A 23,423-nucleotide genomic window follows, 5' to 3' on the forward strand; every position below is an offset into this window, starting at 1 on the left:
TGATATTAATATACCACTTAACTTACCATTTCAGTTTTGATCTACTGTACCTGCTCCATCCAATAATATGAACATTAAAACTCATGTTAGCAGTGTTGTCTGCTTGTGCCTTGGGCTGCATTTGGCTGCTGTTTTAAACGTAGTTTCATGAGCACATCCATATTGGTTTAATGGGTAAAAATGAACAAATGGATAATTAGATAAGCTGCTAATAATTTTTTTAGAACTATATAAATTTAAGCTTGAGAAAACTCTTGTAAAATGGCATTATCAGTTTGACTTTTCCAGTCGTTTCAGCATTTAGCACTATCAGAGAGAGCCTAGTTTACTGATGGCTGAAGGGCATGCAAGGTCACAAATGCCCACTCCTTCAAAAGGCTGCACAAGGACTATTAAGCTCAAATATTTGCTTAGTAGTTTTAATTTTTAATGCAATTTGAAGAGTACTTGTAGAGTGATTTAAGAGGTGGAGACACATTTTGCACAGAAAATCACGAGCACTTGGGCCAGGGGTTTTTTTTTTTCACAGTGGGGTGAAGAGGCTGAGATGGGAACTCTTTTATGGGGAAGATGAAAGAGAGGAGTAACACAGAAATGAAACAGACCAAGCAGACTGATCTGTAATTTGGGATCTGGTTTCCAGTTGCAGTGGCATGCAGCGTAGTGTTGCCTTAGAACTGCTGTTTGTCTTTATGCAACAGACTTGTGTTTTAATGATGTTTTATTGTAGTATTAAGACTTGCTGTCAGCTGCACTCAAGTTATCCAGATGTTTTGCTCTGCAGATTGGCCCCTAAGGGGCAAAAAGTGTTTTGAAATGAAGTGACACTGATGATGGATATTTAGGAAAGAACCTTGTAAGGATGAAAAATGCATGTTTTCATTTTAATCCCCAGATTCCTTGTTAATGATCCCAAGCCATCTTTTATATCTTGTTTTGTGTTATTGGTTTTTGATTAATGAATGACTTTGCCATTGTGTAATCTGTTCAGATAAACTGTAATGCATCTCCTCCCAAACTCTCTTAGCCTCGTGTCTTAGCTCCAGATGTTTGTATGGATGTTCTGCCCTACATTTAGACCCGCACTAACAGTACTATTGTGTGTATGTGTGTGTTTATGTGTGTGAAGGGGATCACTTAGACTTGCGTGACAGTGATCTCATCCACTTGCATCCAGATCCCTGATGATAATTCCTCTGTGTCTAAGGGGAGATGAGTGTGTGTGTTCAGTCAGCTAACACTCTCACACAGAGACACAGTCTCAGTTCTTCCTCAAAGCTCTGGATGTAGAGTGTTTATTACTTTTGGCTTCACTGTTGTCAGTGACTCCATCACCCAGCCTGCTTGTGTTGTAACAGTGGGTGTGCCCTGGTTGTGATCATAGATATGCAGCACCCAAATGCATGCAGTCAGCAAAATGCGAAAGCATGTCACATTGTTACACTTAGCACATGGAAAATGTTACGTGATGAGAGCTCATCCGCCCTTCAGGTGTGCTATGATACTGACTTTTATTGTCTTTTTTACATTTATATTATAAGGTAAAGACCCTACAATAATAAGGTCACTTATAATTCAAACAAAGATTTGTAGTAGATGTGTGGTAGAAGCTTTTCAACAGCTGTTTCCAAACATTTTGGAGGATTTTCTGAAACCATAGAGTAGCATGGGGTTGACAACTGGCCGGACTCCGAGGGCTTTATATGTTCCAAGTAAATCACTTGATTGGTTTTCAATAATGACTTCTACGGCATCAGAATAAACAAACTAAAAACAAGTTCCTGCTGTCCTGTGCAGAGTTGCAAGAGGCCTTTTCTATCTTAATGTGCGACCCCTCTGACATGGCAGACATGTAAAGAACTCTGTGGACATCCCACAATTGGTACTTTTAAACTGGCCTCATACGTTGACATGATTTAAAGAAAACTCTTAAATTAATAAAGTTTTGTATTAATGTCTTTATGCGAGGTAAATTTGACTTGTATTGTAAAGCTGGCAGTAAGACTGAAAAAAGAGTAATAAAAAATGCCAATCTGAATCCTACAGGCTGAGATGTAAGTGGCCTAAGATAAATGAGCATCTGAAACTCTACATTGCATTTAGCTTCTTAATGATACTTTTAAAGGAAAGTACACTAGGCGACAGACATATCTTCCTGTGCTTGGGAATCCCCGTAAATATCTAAAATATCTCATTTGGGCTGATGAACGACATAGTGTAAGATTATTTACATTAAAGTGCTAGCAAGAATTATTTATAAATCTCATCACTTAGCAGGTAGAAGACCCAAATAACATCCCACAAAAATTTGATTATTCAGCATATAATGAATACAGACACTGTAAATGGCTGGGTTATCAAGTCACTGGATAAGGTATTATAGTAATAGCTGCATGTCTGAGCTGTATAAGTAACCTTACCATAATACTGTTTTCTGTCCCCCCCCCCCCAATTCCCTTTTTTTCCCCTTCCTTTCCCAAAACCTTTCCCCTTTGCCTTCCATATTCAATGCCCTCCACGTTTGGAGGTAGTGAAAGCGGCCGGAGTACCCCCAGCTTATCCACCTATTCCGATGGCAAATCCCCCTCATCTACTTCTACATACGTGGCTGCTCCCCGGCATTTCCACATACCAGGTAGGCCATACAGGACTGCTTAGCTCACAGCTCAGCCTACAATTTTCACATCATACCGCTTTAGACAATAGGCCATCATTAACCGTAGCCATTATAAAATCCTGATCAAACTAAACTAAACTAAACTTGCTGTAATAGTCTGTTGTGAACTTAGGTTCAGGTTAGATTAACTGCAGGAAAGTTAAAATCTCAGCCAGTGGAATTCACACACTTTGGGTGTCTAGTTGTCTTATTCATTTATTTATTTAGTTATATAAAATGAAATTAATTGATGCAATTTCTTTCCAGTAATTTGCACAGAAAAGCTTTTGACACTATTAAGAAGATCAAAGACATAGAGCTCGATTATTATTTGAGCAAGTGTCAGTGTCTCTATTAAGCCAGTGGGTTCTTCTAAATGGCCCGAAACAGCTTGATGAATGCCACCAGTAAATAACTATGCCATGTAAAGCTACATGTTCTGCTGCGTTTGTAGGATAAGTTTCATTTCCAGTTATTTCATACATGAGTTCAAAGAAATCCATAACAGCAGAGGAAAGTTTGTCTTTACCTGGACAGAAGGCTTTGAGGACCAGGCAATTGGTAACACTGGCAAGATTCTTCTTACTCATAAAAGAGACACTAATTATAAATTTCACAGGATTATTATGGTTTTTTCATGCAGACTATTTTAGCACTTTACTTCTTTATGTTCTGTTAGACTCTTGGACTTTAATTCACAGTGTTCTTACTGTTTACTAATTTCAGAATAACTGCACAGAAATGATCAAACAGCAGTGACACAAGATCCCAACATTTGGAAAAGCAGTCACATTTTAACTGTGTTGTCTTCGCTGTTTCTCAAAGAGGGAAATGGAAAAATAATTCCCATTGTCAATTATACTGTCAGTCATGGAGAAGGGGGGAAAAAAATCCTCATGCTGGAAGCAAGTTATCCACTTCATGGCTTTCACAGTCATTGCTCTTATTGCTTTTATATGGATATTGTTTCAAATGCTGGCAGGCACTGAAACAATCCAGAGAAATGACCAGCATCTGTTTTTTTATTGTGAGTCTTGTTTCTGCCGTGTCTTAATGTGTGACAGTCGTTACTAAGCATCTCCATCAGAGGCCTAGACAGGTTCACTGACACTAAGATGGATTAGATCAGCTTTAGGGGATAACACACAGTCCTCATCATTCTGCACAGGTCCTTTATCTAGCACTGCAGTGTTTGCAACAATTCTTGAACAAACCTTCAACTTTGGGCTTATGTTTAATGTTTATGTTATTAATTTAGATGCCATTTTTTAATGATTTTATTTGAAATTTTCTCAAATCTGCTAATACAAGTGGACTTTTTGATGCCAGAGGATTATGTGTGGCTGCTGATTTTAATCTTTCAGTATCATTCAATTGTTCTGCATCAAATGACCTGCCATTCCCCTTAAACAGTGACCAATAAATTAATGTGTTTTTGAATATGTTGCATGAATTTAAAATTGCTGATTTATCTGAGGTGCCAAAATGAAAATGACAAATGACTTGTGTTGAATCAGCTTTCCTGTTCCCCCGTTTGCTTCTTAAATATATCTCATCCCGCAATAACTGCTAACTCATGCTTCTTTTTCTCCATTTTCTCTTTCTTTCTCTACCCTGCCCATGTTGGCTTCTTCCATTTTCTTTCTTCTGCTCTGTTCCCATCTCAGAGACTATGGTCAAAGATAATATCTATAGAAAACCCCCCATCTACAAACAGCATGGTACAGTCCACTTTGTCCTTAACACTTCTTTATCTGGTCTGGTCTCTGCACGATGTGTTGCATGCTGCCTGTCAGTCACGTCATTCATTCCAGTTCTCCTCCTTTATGTTCTAAGAACTGCGCTTGTCTAGAAGGCTCTATGGATCTACATGCATAGAACTGGTGTACTTCACCCAGAATCCATGATTGTTGAACAATTGGATGGTGGGCAATGCTATGGCAATTTAACAACAAAAATAAAATAATCATTTTAAAAAACCCTCAAAGTTTCTGATCAAACATTTTAGGTGTGAGTTACATGATGCTACCTACAGTATGACCCTTCTCTGAGAGCAGATGACCTTGCTTTTACTAAAACCCAATTGGATATTCTGCAGTGTAAAGGTGTGGATGACACGTCTCTTAGTTTAAAGGCTTACAGATGCAGAATATTGCATTGGATCCCAGAGAATTCCTGTAATCCAAGCAGTGTGTCATGAACAGTGCAGTTTGCATTTCATTGCAACACAACAGATAAAATTCCTGCTGAAATGTCAAACAGAAAATGAAATGTATGATTTAGGATAATTTATTATTCTGTATATTTCCTGTTTAGTTTCTATATAGTTTGAATGCCTTTCTCCATTATTCTGTTACTTTTTGTTCCTTTAAGGAGAAACAAGTATTTAATGTACCTCTCTATGTTAGCCAGCGTTTCAGAGTATGCTAACATGTTTGCCTAAAATTGCTTAAAAACTTCTATGACTTGTGTTCACTGTTACCGAAATCATTTATCACAGGCTTTTGGGAACTATCCCATTTAATGATGGTACTGGCACCTAAAGAATAGGGTATGTTAAATACAGTGTTGGTCAAGTTACTTGAAAAAAGTGATTAGTTACTTTACTACTTATTTACTTACTTAGTTACTTTTTAAAAACATAATAAACACTCTGAATAGGTAATAAAGCAAAAGACCTTTCAGCCCAATTCTACTTTTTCTACATAATCCATCATATATAATGGAGTCAAATAAAAACTTTCTTTTTAAAAAGTGTTTTATTAGTTTTAATCTTTTAACTTTATGCACATTACATCAAGAAAAAATTATAATCAACAGTCCTTGACTGGAAGAAATTAGTTTAACATTTAAACCTATTTTCTGCATATTACAACATATAAAATAAAATAATTTTTTATGTTTATACTCACTCTTTCAAATAGATGCAAGTAAAACACAGCAAAAAAATAAATCAATCAAAGATTCTGCAGCACTGAGTCCTGTCGCTCCTAAATCTATTTTCATTTGTTTAGCAGGAGTGGGGCGGCTGGAGGTTTGCCCGGTGCCACAGCGGTCATGTCAATGGGGAGATTCGGGGGTTTATCTCTGAATTTCACATTCCCGTGGCAGCGTGCTTGGTCCTCGCTCAGATTTGAAGTTTAATTTTTCGCTGTAGAAAGAGGTTTTCTTCCCACGCAGAGTGTACACTAATGTTTTTGTCACTTTTTACGGAATCAAACTCAAAGTAATGTCAGTACTTCCACACACTCCATTGTTGATCTGCGCACGTCTGTTACCACGGACGTTGCATGCTCGTGCATCATTGTCATGAGACACTCTCACAAACAAACTCACAGTTTAGTAACGCAGTAATGCAGCGTGCTTAGGGGAAAGTAACAGTAGTCTAATTACTTTTTTGCAGTAGTAATCCCTTACTTTACTCGTTACTTGAAAAAAGTAATTGGATTATGCGTTACTGCCCATCTCTGGTTAAATATCGGTGAGTCCCGATCAAACATATATCCACATTTGCTAAATCAACTTTGTTCAGTTTAAGGCAGGTTATCTCTCGTTTTGGGTCTGTAGGTAACATTGTTACACAATGTTATAATTTATTTTTTTTACCAATTTTAGAAATACCCCTAATTTCAATATCTCACACAGTGAAACATTGATTATTCATCATCCTAATCCAAACTATGTGGGAGTGGAGCTGTTTGGGATTTGGGCCCATGGGTGTTTTTTGCTCATCCTGTTCCTGCATGTGTGCACTCATTCCACCAGCTCATTGGTTGGTTTTATTGGTGATGCTGTAACTGTGTGTACACTGTGAATGGTCAGGCACATGAATCATGTTGTGTTAGTATGTTCGGTTAGTATGGTGAAGTGTCTCTGTGTGTCTCTACCCTAATCATTGTGTTGTGCACCTAAATTATATTTTTTGGTCTACACTTCTAGTAACCCTAGACTATGTTGCATACTTTAAGAAATCTAGTCTAACTTCACAGGGTCACCCAAAATGCATGAACACGGGACTCCAAGGAGCTAATGTCACCACTACCACACAAGGATATCATCATCACTATCAACAAGTAACAGTGACATGTAAATCAACTGAGCTGGCTTTTGACGACTAGATTGGAAGCATTCAAGCAGACATTAGATCACTGACAAAGTGTACTGTTTGCCAAAAAAAGAAAAACACCTCCCTTTACTGATCTCCTAACTGCCTTTAGACTTGTGATGTGTTTTAGCTTAAGTTCATTTTCAGTGGGCTACACCTACTTTGTGGGAATTGGATCCAGTTTTTTTAGGGGTCATCTCTAAAGTTTTAATGTTTTACACACTCTTGCGTATGAATTCACTTAACATCATAATGTCAGTATGTCAGAAACATCACAAATAGTTCCACATGCTAATATGATGAGTTTACAACAAGGCTGTGACCAACACATTTTAAGATTTAGTTTCTCTTGGCCCCACAACCTGAAGATATACATTAATTAACACTGCATTGGGCTATCAAGTGCCTATACTCCTGAAATTGTCTTGTGTTGCAATGCATTCTAATAAATAAAAAGTGCAAATGACACCAGGAATGCACAACATTGATATTGTAAACACCTGAATACCAAAACAGCTACTAGCCTGTTCCTCACTATGACCTCAGTCACACTGGCTTAGATACCACCTTTTATGGCGCTGCCAACCAAGATGAAATTTTATGAAAACACTTGCTAGCGCAGAGATAATAAGTGTGACGTAAATAGGAAAAAGAGAATGTTTGCCTTTAGGGTTAAAACTGTGCGTCACAGTTTTAACTTTTACTGCGAAGGTCCTCTGATTCTGGTTTGTGTTGTGCCTTTTTTGTTTCACGAGTCGGAGAGTAGCTGACAGTAGTTGACTTCTTATCTCTAACAGCAGCCTCCACTAACTATTCTCCAATAGATATTTTTCCCAAGCAATCTGTGATTGCCAGGAGGTTGCCAATTGGTCCCAAGCCCTTTGTGACGGAGGTCATGTTGAAAGTTTTGCTATTCGGCGTTGCTTTTTTCAGAATTGTGAAATCGTTAACAGAGAGATTAAAGAAGGATAAGTATATAATAATACTATTACTTATAAGTAAAAGTAATAAAATAATGTTGCACTTTGTGTTTTGAATCCAGTTGATGGTTTATTTATTTCAGTATTAACTACAGGACTGGAAAATTAAATTCACCAAATACAAAGAGTTGATTCTTTAGAGGAAATTGTTGCCCTTGTCCATTGACACATAAATTTGAAAGCTGAAGTTTGGTTCTTGAGTAAGATAGATTGTCGAAGCAACATTACGATTCTCTTCTGGCACAGTAATGATTCACAGGAGAGTTCATGGTCATCTGTCATTTAGCAAACTGGTTATAAATGTAAAAGAAATGCTTTTTGGGGTCATATCTAGCCATTTCTATTTATCCTCATGAGACAAGGGATATACATACAGAGTTTTATGGTGACTAGACTTGTAGATGCTGATTCTTATGGCCAACAAGCCAATGTCCCACAGTGTACAGTGTAATCCTTTAGTTAAAGTATGAATTTTCTCCATTTTTGTAACATTGTGCTTGTGGAGCTCCCTGTGGATGCTCTCTGTGGCCGATGATGTCATGCAAAGGGGTCCAGGGATGATTAATATTGGTGTTAATAGTGCAGCACAGGGGAGCCGAGAGAGATAATCCAGCACATTAACTGTGACGTCATGTAACATCTGACTGTTTTACAGCTTCTAGAACATCTTGGCAGGATGGTGAGGATAGCAAGGTGGGTCTGTGTGTACAGTTTCTGTCTTTATCCGTCTTTCCATATCTGTCTCTTTTCAAGTCATGTTCTTAAACTTTACAAATGCTGTACATCCATTCACTAATTTACTAACTCATACTTTGCCATCATCCATCACCTCTTTCCATCTTTCTGTCCTTTTCTCTCTGTCTCTTAATTTCTCCTTGTAGAGGACCAGTTGGATGATTTTGAAGAGTGAGATTGATGGTCAGATGGGTCCAGAGGACATGGACCCCCGCAAATCAACCTGCAGTCTGCCCACTGACACTTCCCAACCTAGTGAGTATCTATTAACAAGCTAGATGCTGAACTAGAGCTGACATAAATGAAAATAATTGTCTTTGCTTTTTTTTAGATTTCCCTTACAATAAGTCTGCATCTTTACCTGGCTATGGAAGAAACGGCATCTACAAGGTGAGCAGACAGATTCTGATATAGAATGGCCATCAAGATGCACAATCTCAGATCTTTGGTAGATCAGCCAAAGATCTTATTTTAAAAGTTACAGATGAGATGACCTGACCATAGTTTGGTGCTTCATTAACGCTACAGTCGCACTAGGGAAAACAGTGATTGGAGACTGGAGCATGACCAGAATTACTGTGACTATGTGCAATACACTTGCAGTTTTGTTGCCTTTCAAGTGGTTGCTTCGAAAATGGAGACCAGGTTTGTGACCACTCGCAGTCATTGCTGTTTTCAAAGCTATTTTGGTGCCTCAACATGGTGACTGGGATAAATCAGCAAAAATCACAAATATTTTACCGCCTGTTGCAAATTTCATGCACACAAATTCACATTAACTACTTTCGTTCAGTGATCAGTGAAATTTTCACAGATATGAAACAGAATTTCCTTCACAAATAGTGACAGTAACTGTGAAATGACAGACTTTGCTTGTATGTAGGAATACCAGCTGACTCAAGTCCGCTCTGGCAAAGAGAGGTAAAACAGACAAGCTACGCTTACTGGCACAGAATGAGTCAGATTAACTATAACGTGTTGGAATTCTGTTTGTGTTTTTAAATTAAAGCAGTAATTTTCAAAACTTTGTCAATGAGTGACTGACTGCAGTCGGCTCAAGCCAGAGCATAGTTGTTTAGAGACAACTTGCCTTCTACCAGGCAACCAGGCAAACACTTCACATTGCAGTCACCACAACTACTTGTGATCAGTGATCAGATGTGAAGAAATACATTCAAATCAGTACCAACAATGGCTCCTACTTGCAATGAAGTTGCCATCCTGTTTCTACTATAGTTTAATTGAGCAAATATAGAACAAATAGATGTCTGGATCTGACAGCTTTTGCCATTTAGACCACTAGCTGGTGCTGTTTCCCATTCAGAGTCTCCATTTCTATGTGATAACACCATGGCTCTATCAAACCAACACTTTCCAGCCTTGTATAGCCTCCCACTCACTACTAATCAACTCAGGAAACCTCAGAGTAGCATATAAACCATTTAAATGTTTTGCTCTACCTTAAAAATCAACCTCCCTTTTCCCACAGCTTTTGTATCAAATTTCACAGGGCCAGTCAGTACCATTCAGTCCACACAGGCAGTGCTCTGGTTTATTTAGGACGTTGGGGGTAGTCTATGAGCCACTGATGCAATATAGCTGCTCTCCCTCGGTGTTTGTTGATGGATAGAGGACAGGCAGACAAAACAGAACAGAAGAGGAAATGAAAGCTCAAGAGCCACAGTCATGGCAAACTATATTGAACTATTTTTCACATGCTGAAATTATTGTTAACATGGTGGATCTAGTGTGCTACAAGTACAATCAAGTGAATGAGACTTACTATCATCGGCTGATTGGAGAGTTTAGTGGTGCACAGTTTGTTCAGAAGTTTGTTCTGATGATGATATCGTCTTGTTGGTAGAGAACAGCTGGGATACAGTGCTCAGTGTACACAAACCTCTCTCGGGAACATAATGCACATAGAAGAGGTGACACATAAGTAGGAAAGATTTCATGCTATCAAAGCATTCAGGAGAGAGTATAGGAATTCCAATATTGAATATTAATAGTTACCTGTCATACTCTAATCATCTTTGACAGACCATAGTAAGCTAATGCAAAGTATCCAAGGAGTTTTAATATCCTGGCAAGATAGAAGCATCTTGGCATCTGCACGTTGCATTATGGGAATATAGCTTTTATATTCCTCTGTAGAGTTTTTTATGAGACAAAAGACTGATCTTTAACTAAGCTACATGCCAAATATTATGTGGACACTACTTATGTAGCTAAATAGATCTGATTTGTTGAGGAATGAACTTGAGACCTGGAGAGGTTGACCTTTGATGTCTGGTACCAAGGGAGCTAATAGTGATAGATTAGGCGTCTTACAGCACATCCCAGTGAGATCAGGGTGGGAACCTTTAGAGGCTGAGTAAATGCTTGGGCTGCTTGTCTTTTTCCTTGGACCATAATTCCTAAATGATAGTTTTAAGACTTTGTGCTTTGGAGCTAGTCTCAATTGGTCATTTTAGGAACTGACAGATACTTCAAGAAATACTGTCTTGGCTTGATTTCTCAGATGTTTAGGTTGACTCTTGGTTTAGTTACAGACACCAATAAATTCTCTGTACACTGTATATTAGTTTTCTAGCTACCATACCATATTTTTCCACTTTGCAAGCATGATGGTAGAGCATATATTGCATTTCATGTTGTTGCATAGAGACAAATTTAACATGGAACCATGTTAAATTTGGCAGGCAAGATAGCTAATTAACTAGTTACCTGTGTCAGATGTTAGATGGTGTGGTCTGCCCTTAGCTTGTGTGTTGCAGGGCTACTACACTCAGATAGACAACCATTCACGCTCACATTTCACACCAGTTACCAGTTATGTGTATATCGTATATCAATATCCCTGCCAGTTCAGCTCCATGAATTCTAAAGGCTTGGGAAGTATCACCGAATACCGATTTATTTTCAAAAATTATTTTTCTTATTTTAAAGAATAGTATTTGTTTTTCACTAGTTTTAACACTAGAAAATGGATTACTGGACAAACAGCAGAGACTTTACAATATCGGTCCCTCCTTGTCTCATCAGTTGGCTTTCAGTCTCTCTGAGCAAAGTAATCCAAACTCCCTATCAGAAGTGTCACATCCACTTCCCATTGCTAACTCTGAAAGAATGTGAGCAAATCAAGGGCAACAGCTTTTACTAAAAGGCTTTCAGATGAACCCTTGCTTTGATAAAGAGCAGCAGTGTTCTTGGCGTAATGACGCAGAATATCTGAATTATGGTCTAACTCTGTGTTTGTTTAATGTGTGTGTTCCTGCAGGCTGCTGAGATGATGGAGGATGAAGTGGACCCAGACTCCCAGAGCTGGGGAGGCATGAGAGGTGAGAGTGGACATGTATCTTCAGTTCTCATTTAAGTTTTTAAAGGTTTTATCAGCAAAACACTCATATACAGCATAGCACATTACACCCAGTGCAGTCTATAGGTATCTTTTTTAACCATGCACGATCATATACCAACTAAGACTACCATACTGGAAGGGGTTAGTAGTATGACAGTTCTCTCACCTTACTCATTCTGACCAGGCTACAGCTCAACATCCTCTTTGCAGTCTAGGGCTAGCTTAGCATCAGCATGGAAAATAACAAGGTGTCTCTTGGTCTCTGTTGGTATTCTCAGAAAGTCTGTTCATTAACACGTTTAATATCCCGTTGCTTTCTATCCTCTAAGTTTGGGGAACCACATAAATTATCTGAGTTTTGCTTGAGAAAAACAACCAGTGAGTCATCCTGGCAAATTTATGAAAATTTATTTTCACTGTTTTTGGCAGTTAATAACAGCTGAGTGAAGCTGAAACTTGCTATTTTAACTTTGAGGACTAATTTAGAAATAAATTCAAAATCTTCTTTCCTGTAAAGTGTGCATTCATTAACTTGTAAATCTGCTTTTGAATACAGCGTGGCTTTGGGAATTTAAAAACTTTTTAAGGAAGTGTTGTTGAGGAAGTGTCATCTGATTACTAGATGATTCACCTAAAATAGAATTTCGGTATTGTAGTTGTTCTCTTACATGAGAACAGCATGTAGGTGGATACAGTGGAGGTGGGGGTTGTTGGGAGCCTATCCCATCCTCCATAGGGCAAGAGGCAGGGCACACCCTGAACAGGGTCTGTTGCAGGGCTAATACAGAGAGCCAGACAATCACTATTCACATGTTAACCAATTAACCTAACCCCACTAAATGCGTGTTATCTGCTTGTTTTAAATGCAGTTTTCACGTTGCTAATTCACTGTTGCAAAATCTCACAGGCTCCATCCCCAAACTGAATGTTTCCTTCTAAAAAATATTAGCCAAGTCTTAAGCTATAAAATGTACACTAAATGGACCATATCATCTTTCTATGAGTCAGATCAAGGTTATTTTTACAATGCCTAATAACATTGCATATATGTTGCGATCAAGCATGCAGAGCCCTGTTGCTTTGGCTCCAGATCAGTTACAAGAAGTAAGAGCGAGGAAGGATGATGTCATTTTTCCAGCTCGAAAAATTAGTGTTGTGTGTTTACCAGTGCGTGCGTGTACGGTCTTGGCTGTATCCGAGGCAAAGATTGAGTTGAAAGTATTCCAACCTCATAACAGTCTGTGTGTGTGAGCAGAGCGACCATTTCTAATGCTTTTTGACGCCTTTGAAACCCAATATTTTTGAAGAGATTTGGGTTCGCAAGTGTAATTTATTTTTAAGCTAACTTATGCTAGTTTTTATAATAGCTCTGAATTCAAATAAAAGATAACTGTTCCACCAGAGTAATTCCTTCTGTCTCTGTCTTTTCCCTCCTCAGAGTACAAGGTAAGAGTTTGCTCCTACTTTGCAAATATACTTTCATATTCTTGGCAGCACTGTTAGGACATTGGATTATAATTGTATTCCCTAATAAATCTCCCACAATGCTTACTTTGTGTTGCCAGGTCTACCCTTATGAAATGCTGGCAGTGACGCATAGAGTGAAAGTGAAGCTTCCCAGAGATGTAGACCGCACCAGACTGGAGGTGAGCTCTAATCTTACTTTCCCCTCTGTTGTTTCCCTCCTTCCATCCGTAGGTCATTAACAAACCTGAGAAAATATGAAATTTTGGCTTACAGAATTTTGTCAAGTCAAGAATTTGTGGTTTGGGTAGGAGCTAGGCAGCTCAGCCAAGTGGGATAAAAGTATCAGCAAAAGCTTATAGAAGTGCCATCTTCAATCACTTAAGTGGTGAATAAACAATAAATAAACTATTTTGGGATTTCTCTTAGTATACACATTGTATGCTAAAATACAAAAGGTGCTTAGAAGTGAAGTGAAAATAAATGTAACTTACGGTAAATGAAGTGTGTGTATTTGCTATCAGGATAGATAATTGTATTTATTTACTTCTCTGAAGTCCAAGTCATGATCAATAATTACCTAAATCCTAGCTCCAAACACTCACACTAACCCTCTTTTAGACAACCAAAAACTACTCTTTTGAAAAAAATTATGTGTAGATGTTGATTTGTGTCCATTAGAATGATAGGGATGAAGGTTAGAGGTCTTTATCAGTGATGATATAGACCTCAGAGAGTAAAACTGTTCTCCAAGACAAAGTAAGTAATCGTTGTAATTGACACAGATCAAAAACTAGGGCTGGGCACATCACCAGTGATGACTTTTAGAAACAGGTTAAGGTCTTGTTTTATATACAGTCTATGTCTGCAGACTGTGAAATAGTGGAATATATGGATATGCCTCTCTTTCTTGATTTTTTTTCACAACGTAAACCTATATTTTTTTATTTTTGGTAACTAAGAAGCAGAACACTACTACAGAGACACATAAAGACTGATGAATTAAACAAATGAATCTTTGAAACAAACATGCCATGCCACTGTCATTAACATTACAGTACTCTGCCAAAGACAGAGCCAGTATGGCTGAGAAAAAGACGAATGACATGCACGGTCTTAGACAGTATACAACCGACCTTGATTTTGTGGCTGCTGGTGAAAAATCAGAAACCAGAGGAGACAGATCTGCAACATCGGTTTATTAATGTTTAGATTTTTAAAAAGACATCTTCAGCATTTATATATAAATGTAATGGAAGTCTTTATTTATTTGGCCTCTGAAAGAAAATTCTTCAAGTTAAAGAAATCATCTGCATAGTAGAGTACATCTGGGGATTTTATGAGAAATATAAGTATAATTTGCAGTAGTTTAATTTGATTTGGTGCCAGGTCACAGCAAGTTTAACACACATATATGTCCTATAATAAAGAAATAAAGTGAAATTGGACTTAATGTCCCAGAATAACCAATTTCCTGCTGCTGTTATTATTACACTACCCATTTAAAGATTCAAAACTTTCATTAAGTTTGAGCAGCTGAAAAAAATGAACTGTTTTTGTCTCTAAAAGAACCCATTTAAAAAAAAAATCCAATTGTGGTTTGTGTTGTGGTGCAGAGCTCATGGTTTTTCAGTCCTCGGAAGAGAGGTTTTATCTAAAAAACATCCTCTGAAACATTTCAGTCTTCAGTAACCCCACTATGAGAGTTCACTGTGAGGCTTTCAGTTAACAGAAATATTGTCCCAAGTGGAGTCTGACCATATTGAGGTTACTGAGGATACTCGAGAGATTCCCTCTGTGGTTGGAAATACCAGACTGGAGTCCTATTGTCAAAAGTGTGTGCAGAAGAGAAACTGTTTGACCTGCGTTTTACCCGCCACTGATCTTGATCCTTGACCCCAAACTGTTTTAGGTTTAGCCATACTAATCAGCAGCTAAACCCAGAGAAAAAGTCAATTTTTATATGATGGAAACATATAAAAGTGATACAAAAAAACAAAGAAAACTATTCTTATGCACATTTAAACCATACACTGCCTGTAAATAAATTCCAAAGGCAGTAAAATGTGTCTTTTCGGCTAGTCTCTCTTGAAGCTTGGGTTGCTATATTAAGTACCTTTTTTCACTATTATTGTAACCAAATATTTAAAGTATTTTACATGTATTTATTTCTGAAAATACAGAGAATCATTGTAAAGAATATTAATGTTCTTTCTTTAAATATATTTAACAAAAATATTGCACATAATTAAAGGCTCAAACTCACATCAATAAGCTTGTTAGGATTAGGTCAATTAAGCTACCTGACCCATGCAACACCTCAAACTGACAGGTTTTTATTTTGATTTAGTTTAACTTTGCTTGTAGTCTTAATGAAAAGTAAAAGATGTAAGTACACACCGCATGTAGTTCTTGTGCCACGGAAAAATGTAAATTTAGGAGCACAAACTGCAATCCAGGCTATATAAAAATTATAGAAATGCAAGAAAAAAGAGTTCCAAGTTCTTTGAAATAGTAAATAGATTGATAGTAGCACTTTTCCATTTGGGCACTCAAAGCTAATTCACCCACACATTCATGCAAGTAATTTTTTTATGCCTAAGCACTCATAACTGAAGAATGCAGACTGGAGGAGCTGGGGGATCGAGCCACTGACCTTCCAAATAGCAGACGACTCACTTCACCTCCTAAGCCAAAGTCAACCCCAAATATGCCTTCAGATATATTTGCTCATGTATTATCTGGATAAACACTGATGACTCTGTTATTTAGCTAGTGTGTGACCCTCTGTAAGGATGCCCGTCAAAGTGTAAACCCCCACAGTTAGGTCCATATTGGAGTGGCTATAGCCCAGGAGGTAGGTCACCCAGTAATTGGAAGGTGTCTGGTTTGATCTCATGCTGCTCCAGTATAAATGCCAGAGTATCCTTGGGCAGAGAGTGTAGTCCTATACACCTCAGAATAATCTGGCTACTTCTATCAGCAGTCATGTCATCAATAAATACTATTTCCTGGTTCCATTGGCAGCTATACATGGCTATGCCATAACCTCCACTGTGTTTGACAGATCATGTGGTATGTTTCAGATCATGAGCTGTTTCTCTCTTTTCTTCATGTTTTCTAAAAACCAAAGTTTTTGCAGCCTCTCTGAGAGGTGGATTTTGGTTTTTCCACCAAAAGATAACTTCCATCTCTTTCATCATAATCATTTCTTTGGACCTCATACTGACATTTCAGCAAAAAGCTACAAAATACAATTCTCATCATAATCTCCAGATTATACGATCTTGTTATACGATTACAAGGAAATAGGCCTCACTTGGCCACTAAACTACTTGCAGTTGTCCAGCTACTTTTGAGCCTCTGGAAATGGGGGAATGTGTATAAAATGGCTGTAATTTTGAAACAGTTGAAGCAAAACTTGTGTTAAAGTTGTTGAATTAAAGCTGAAAGTCTTTGGATTCAACCTCTTTAGCAGAATGCCATTCAGTGATGTCACACCAGGTGTTTTGTTACTGACAGCTAACAGAAAACATGTTGTGTAACATACTGAATGGCATGAGTCATTGGTTTTACAGTTACACACAATAATATTATCACAGTATGTTGTTGTTGTTATTGGTGGTGGTGGTGGTGATATGAAATGGAGAAGAGTATCCCCCTTTTTCATATCACCAGTGTCATTATCCTGTCAATTTGGCAGGTGAAAAATTTAAGGCACCTGAACATTTTTACCTCGGGGTGAAAACCAACAGGGCCACATTCTTCCTTCTGTTTGCTTATATAAACCAGGTGATTGGCTGTTTCACAGAAATAGCTTTACCTAGTTCTTGACCACAAAAAACACACACCTGCAGTGCACAGTGCAGGAAACATTTTATAATAAAGCTACCTACGCTCTGTTTCTGGGTTTAAATCAATGCCATGCAAGTTTTTGTTACGCTTTTTTGTGTGTGTTTTTTAGAGAGAACTTAGTGAGTGCTGGCAACATGAGGTTTTAGGATAGTTTTGGTTGGAAGAACTTATAAGGGATAAAATTCAAATTACTGTATTAAACATCAACACAGAAGGCTATATTATGCCTGTTTACTGTGTGTGCACAACACAAACATGTCAGGATGTCCATCTAATATATGCGTCCAGGCTTAGATCATGAAGCTGATCCAGATTAATAAAAATTATGCTGGCCAAGGTCCAGAGATAGTACTGCTTCAGTTAGAAATTAATTTATTGTTCTATTGATTAATCAGTTTAAGCAGCTCAATGGCAGCACATTGCAAAGCTTGCACTGCTGTGAAGGCACCCTTAATTCTGAATGATACATGTGTTCAAGCAACACAGGTTACTCTATTTTTTGCAGGAAGTGAAAAAAGGTCATCATGGGAGTCACCCAACAGCCTACACCTATTACAGCATAACTAATGAAGGATTCAGGGTCACCTGATCCAGCCCTGACTATATGCTTTAGCAAAAAGGAAAGTTTTAAGCCTAATTTTAAAAGTAGAGAGGGTGTCTGTTTACTGGATCCCAACTGGAAGCTAGTTTCACTGAAGAGAGACCTGAAAGCAGAAGACTCTGCGTCCCATTCTACTTTTAGATATCCTATGAACTACAATTCTGCAGTCTGAGAATGAAGTGCTCTGTTGGGGTGATTGATACTATAAGGTCTTTAAGATAAGATGATTATTCTCATTATTCAAGACTTTTTATGTGATGAGAAGGATTTTAACCTTCTAAGACCCGAACTCTTCCATGGCATGCTTTATTAATTTCTCTTTGATATTTGGGCTGATTGGGACCTGATGAATGTAAAAACAAAGAATTACCAGATTTTTTTTTTTACCTAAATTTTGTTTCTAAGAAAAATCAGAGCCACGTATGAGGATATTCATTCAAAATTTTGATAGAAGAGTAGCAGTATAGTGTCCTCGTAAGTGGATATTAGGCCCCTGTAGAGAAAGGTTAAGTATTTTGGTCTAAATAACCCAAAATGTGATGTCCACATATGTGGACGCCAGGTCCTAGGAGGTTAAATACAATTCTGGATTTAACAGGGAGCCAATAAGGAGAAGTCAAAATGGTTAGAATCTGCTTTTTTTCTAGTTCCTGTCAGTACTGTTACTGCAGGATCAACTGAAGGCTTTTCAAGGAGTTTTAGGACATCTTGATATAAATGAATAGAATACACTAGGCTAGAACTAATATATGCATGAACTAGTTTTTCAGTATTGTTCTGAAAGAAAATGTTTATAATTTTAGAGAAAGTGTGCAAATGGAAGAAAACTGTTGATGAAAAACAAATATATGACAACTATTTTGCTGAGTTTAAAGATGTATGATCTTTATGGTAAAAAATAAATAAATTCAATTCAATTCAATTCAATTTTATTTATATAGTGCCAAATCACAACAAAAGTCGCCTCAAAGTACAGTTGTGGTCAATATGTCTGAACATCTTGTTACCCACTCTGCTTCTTTATCATTAAAACGCCAACCACCACCAGTGTTTCCTTTGGTTATAATTTGTTCACAAGAAGCTGCTGGTATTACTGTTGTCCACTCTAAATAACAATGTTTTTTTCTGCCACAATTTCCTAATCCAGAGACATCTATCTCCAGAGGACTTTCAGCAAGTGTTCGGCATGACCCTGGAGCAGTTTGACCGCCTGGCTCTCTGGAAGAAGAACGACCTGAAGAAGAAGGCACGCCTTTTTTAGACAGAAAAACAATGCTAAACAAAATCTCAAAAAGTATCGGGAAGAAAACAAAATACAAAAAAAGCCCCATCGGAAATATCTATATATGCACCACCGTGATACCCCTTCTTCCTACTTTCCACCTCTAAAACGCCATGCCTGTGAAGCCACGGAGGAACCCTGCGAGGGCACAGTTTCACAAAGCTGCGGCGGGCATCTATAGCTTTTTGTATGCAGTGTGGTCCAAATGTTTGACTGACAACCTTATGGAGATTGAGGAGCTGTGTTTGCATGGCCTGTGCTGATGCTCCTTGCCTCCTATGTGGTTTTTGCATCCACCCCTGACCCTCCCATATGCCAGTGCTTTCATACTCCATAAAAAAAACAACAGCTTTTTCTAATTCTCATGCAGGCCTTCCTCCAGGTTTCTGTGGTTTGGAATGTTTTATGTGCACCTTCTTTTAATCTCAGTATTGACTTGTTTCTGTTTCTGTACAGAGTTTGTTTTCTCTTTGTGAGGTTTTGCCATCTTGTCTCTTTCTACATATCACCTGTTTGCTGCGCTGCCTTTTCTCTCTTGCTGTGTCTGCTCCTTGCAATAGGTTACTGTTACATATTCAAGACAGTTCATTTTTACACCCTTGCCATTACATTAGGACAGTGAAGAGACTGTAGACATTCACTGTTCAAGCATGTCAAGGCCAAAGACAGGGATAAAAAAACAAAAAATATGTGATCTTTTACTTCAAAACTGTCTAAAACCACCTCATCATCTTTTGTTTTTGGTTCTCCTTCTTGTTCTATTCAATCAGAGAAGTTGGCTACATAGTTTTGATATGCGTGCTCTGGTACGTTTGAATGTGGCTCCATATCTCACGCAAGCCTCTCATAAATCAGCCCAGATAGAGTAGCCAGGGGCTGGATAGCAGCCACAACTCTGAATCACAGTCAGCGAGAGGAAGAAAAGGAGGGGTAGAATACAGAAGGTTTCAGGGTGTACAAACATGTCAAACATGCTGCATTGCTAGGGTGACGTGCACTCACATGAAAAAAACAAAAACAAATACAATTATTTTTATAAGCTATTTTTGACTTCTGAAAAGGATCATTAAACCAGTCAGGAGGATGCAGCTGAGAGAATCATCTTTTTTCATTTTTTTTTTGAACAAAATTAATCCTTGCAGACTAAGCTTCACATAACTGCATCAGACTTAAGCTGAACAAGAGAGGTTTTGTTTGATTTTAAAGTCAATACTCTAACTGTATTATATCTTCTCAGCTAGAGAGTTAACTCTTTGTATGTTTGTTGTTTGAAAGTATTGTTGCGTACAGTAATAAAGCTATACATTCAAGCTTTGCTCGACTTTCTGGACCGTAAATCGATCAACTTGCCAACTAACATACTGTAACATGTATGTAAACATATACTGGATATATATCAGATTTATCTGTCTGCCATGGTGTATAACTCTTAAGGCATGCATGAGGATGGGAAATGGGGTTTGTCAACTGACCTCATATAAGAAATGAATGACAACATTATCATAAATGTGCTTTGAGTGATTGATTCGTTTCTGGTCAAATGAAGTGCCCAGCTCAGCTCCTTACATTAGCTTGTGTTAGGTATTTATTTAATTGCAATACCAGGGAAGGGATTTTATTTTTGAAATCTTGAGTGTTGTGTCAGGGAAGAGTGCTTTTAAAGAGAAACATATCAAATTTTGAGTTTAATCTGAGTGTCAAATGTTGCTCATGTAAGTAACACACTAACTGTTGTCATGCATTGCCATGTCTTCTTTCTAATATTCATCTGCTATTAAAGTGCTTTATCCAAACTACAGAGTCACTATGGTTTTAAGTGCTTACAATTGTGCGATTTTAAAAGCCCTTTTCTAATGGATACCTTCAAGTAAGTGGTACGTGTGTGTGTGTGTGTGTGCGTGTGCGTGTGTGTGTGTGTGTGTGGGACCATTGGTAAACCTACTGCTAGTGCTTAGTATATCAGTCATAATCATTATTAACAGCAAATATGTTTTAATGTAAAGAAAACTCCTCACTAGTTTTTCACAAAATAGGTTTCTTTTATGTCACAAATGCAAGTGGTTAACATGAAAATATTAGCAAAATCTTGAAATGTCTGTCTCGTATCTTTCCCACTGCAACTAATGGTGGAAGATTTTTTGGATTCTTTCAATCCATTCTAAAATACTCCTTTACAAATACAAGTCTTCATCACTAAAAGTTTTAGTCATCATTTTTAGACACTAATGCAACCGTCTTAATGTTGCTGCTCGTGCTGGATCTATTCACGGAATAATACGTTTGTAGTAAATCAGTCTATACTGAACCAATGTGTCACACTTACCACAAACAGTGTCCCTGTGGGGCTGTTTCAAGGCCTTTTTTTGAGTGTCTATTCTTTGTTCAATGTGTACTCTCTAGTGTATGTAACAGAAGCAAGACAAAGAACAGCTGACTTCTGTAAAATAAATAAATATAATAATACCAGTCCTTGCTGTCTTTGTCCTAGGTGAAAACTTTACCCCTACCGCAAATTCTGGACAAAAACAAAGACATTTGGAAAATAAATGTGAACAGTTTTTCTGTGAATTTCCAAGACTTGGGAGAGCAATTTAATTAAAAAACAAAACAAAAAACATACATATTCTGATAGAGTTATGTTTATTATTGGGCTCATCACTGACTTGGGCATTAGAGGATTAAGGATAACAAGTGAATTAGTAATTTAATGACTGGTAAATGTCATCTATACAAACATTTTCTCTTTTTAATAATTAATAAAAGTAATGCAAAGTCATTTCCAAGATTAAATCGGACTGTTTGTTAAAATGCTCCCTACCCTATTCATATGCTAAAGTCAGAATAGTGACTGGAGAGTCTGCACTGTGAACTTGCAAGGTTGACAGCAACCTCACTCAAAACATGTAAAGCATTTCCTGTAAAGAAAGAAAAACTTCCTGATAAGAGAGCAACAGTAGTTCTTTATCATTTTGAGACTATCTCTCTACTCCGTTAAATATTCCACATGTACCTACGTGTGGTACTGTGTGAGAGTGTGTGAGTGGCAGTTGTGATCGCATGTGGGAGCCTGTCTTGGCAGCCTCCCTAGATGCTGCCTATCCCCTAGCCCCTAACTACAAAAAAAAAAAAAAGAAAATCTCAGCTGCTGTGGCTCTAGCTGCTGGCGCTGCACATCCAGAGCTCGGCCAGGGGGTCCTCGCTGCAGCGCTCCACCAGGCGAGTGAGTTCCTCCGGACATCGTGGGCCTCTGGCTGTTCCCGCTAACGCCAACCGTTGTCTGGCAGAGGGTCGTCTGTGCCATATATGTCTATGTGTCAGGTCAAGTCTTAGACTCCCCTTAGAACATTTCAGGATCCTCCAGGTGTTGGGCCTATTTGCCCTTACCGCACTCCCTGCCAGTGCCTCAAGCCCCCACCCACTGGTGCATTGGTGGTTCCCCAGTGTCCTGTGCTGGACGCTCAGGTGTGTTTGGTATGGATACCAAAATTTGTAGTATCGCACAGCACTACATCAACACTCAGTAACCCTGTAAGTCTACATGGCCTCCCATTCATAGTTGCTTCCACTTTGCAATAATACCACTTTTTGTTGGTATTCTCGTAGAACATCAAGGAGGAAAGAAAGAAATTCCCAAACTCTTGGATCTTGTTAAAATACCATGGTCAAATTCAACAAGCTCTTTCTAAACTTCTTAGGGTTCATGAATTTATTGCCAAAGAATTGTGGTTTCATTAATATTTAATATCCCTTCTAGTTAAATCCAAACTGGATGTGCAGTGCCTTTAGGGGAGATCCAGAGATCTATTGCATCAATAAATAATTTCCTTAGAGACTTAATTAGAAAATGAGCTTGTTCTATTTAACATAAACTATCCAGCCAATCACTACAACTCATTTTCTCCATCCTTAGTGTTCAGCCTCACATTCAACTCACTATATGCTCTTTCTTTTGTCTTTGCCACTTCTCTCTTTGCTGTATGCCTTGCCTTCGAGTACTCCTGTCTACTTTCTCGGACAATCCTACTGCTAAGGTATTACTTTGAATGCCTGCATTTCTTCATTCCACCATCAAATTTTCTTGTCTTCTTTTTTCTGTTCAGAGGATTTTCTTTCTTGACAGTTTCCCTCATCACTTCTGCTGTACTTTCCCAGTCATTTGGCAATTCTTCCACCTTGACACTTTTTACTCAGCTCCTCCCTGAACTCTGTGCAACATCTTTCCTTCAACTTCAACCATTTAATCGCTGCCTTCACTCTCCTCCTCTTCTTGACTTTGAAAGTCATGCTACAGATTAACTTCCAGTGCGCTCTAGCTACATTCTCCCCTTTGATTTCCAACTATAAACTCACAATTCCATCTGACGCTCTCTTTGACTCCACA

General features: G+C 38.1%; 1 pseudogene; it reads left to right on the forward strand.

The window, feature by feature from the left end:
* The window catches only part of LOC134623551 (actin-binding LIM protein 2-like), a 42,983-nt pseudogene extending 21,515 nt beyond the window's left edge, over nucleotides 1–21,468 (forward strand).
* The last annotated feature ends 1,955 nt before the right edge of the window (nucleotides 21,469–23,423 follow it).

Source organism: Pelmatolapia mariae, unplaced genomic scaffold, assembly GCF_036321145.2.
Source record: "Pelmatolapia mariae isolate MD_Pm_ZW unplaced genomic scaffold, Pm_UMD_F_2 NODE_ptg000742l+_length_55287_cov_1, whole genome shotgun sequence".
Taxonomy (NCBI): domain Eukaryota; kingdom Metazoa; phylum Chordata; class Actinopteri; order Cichliformes; family Cichlidae; genus Pelmatolapia; species Pelmatolapia mariae.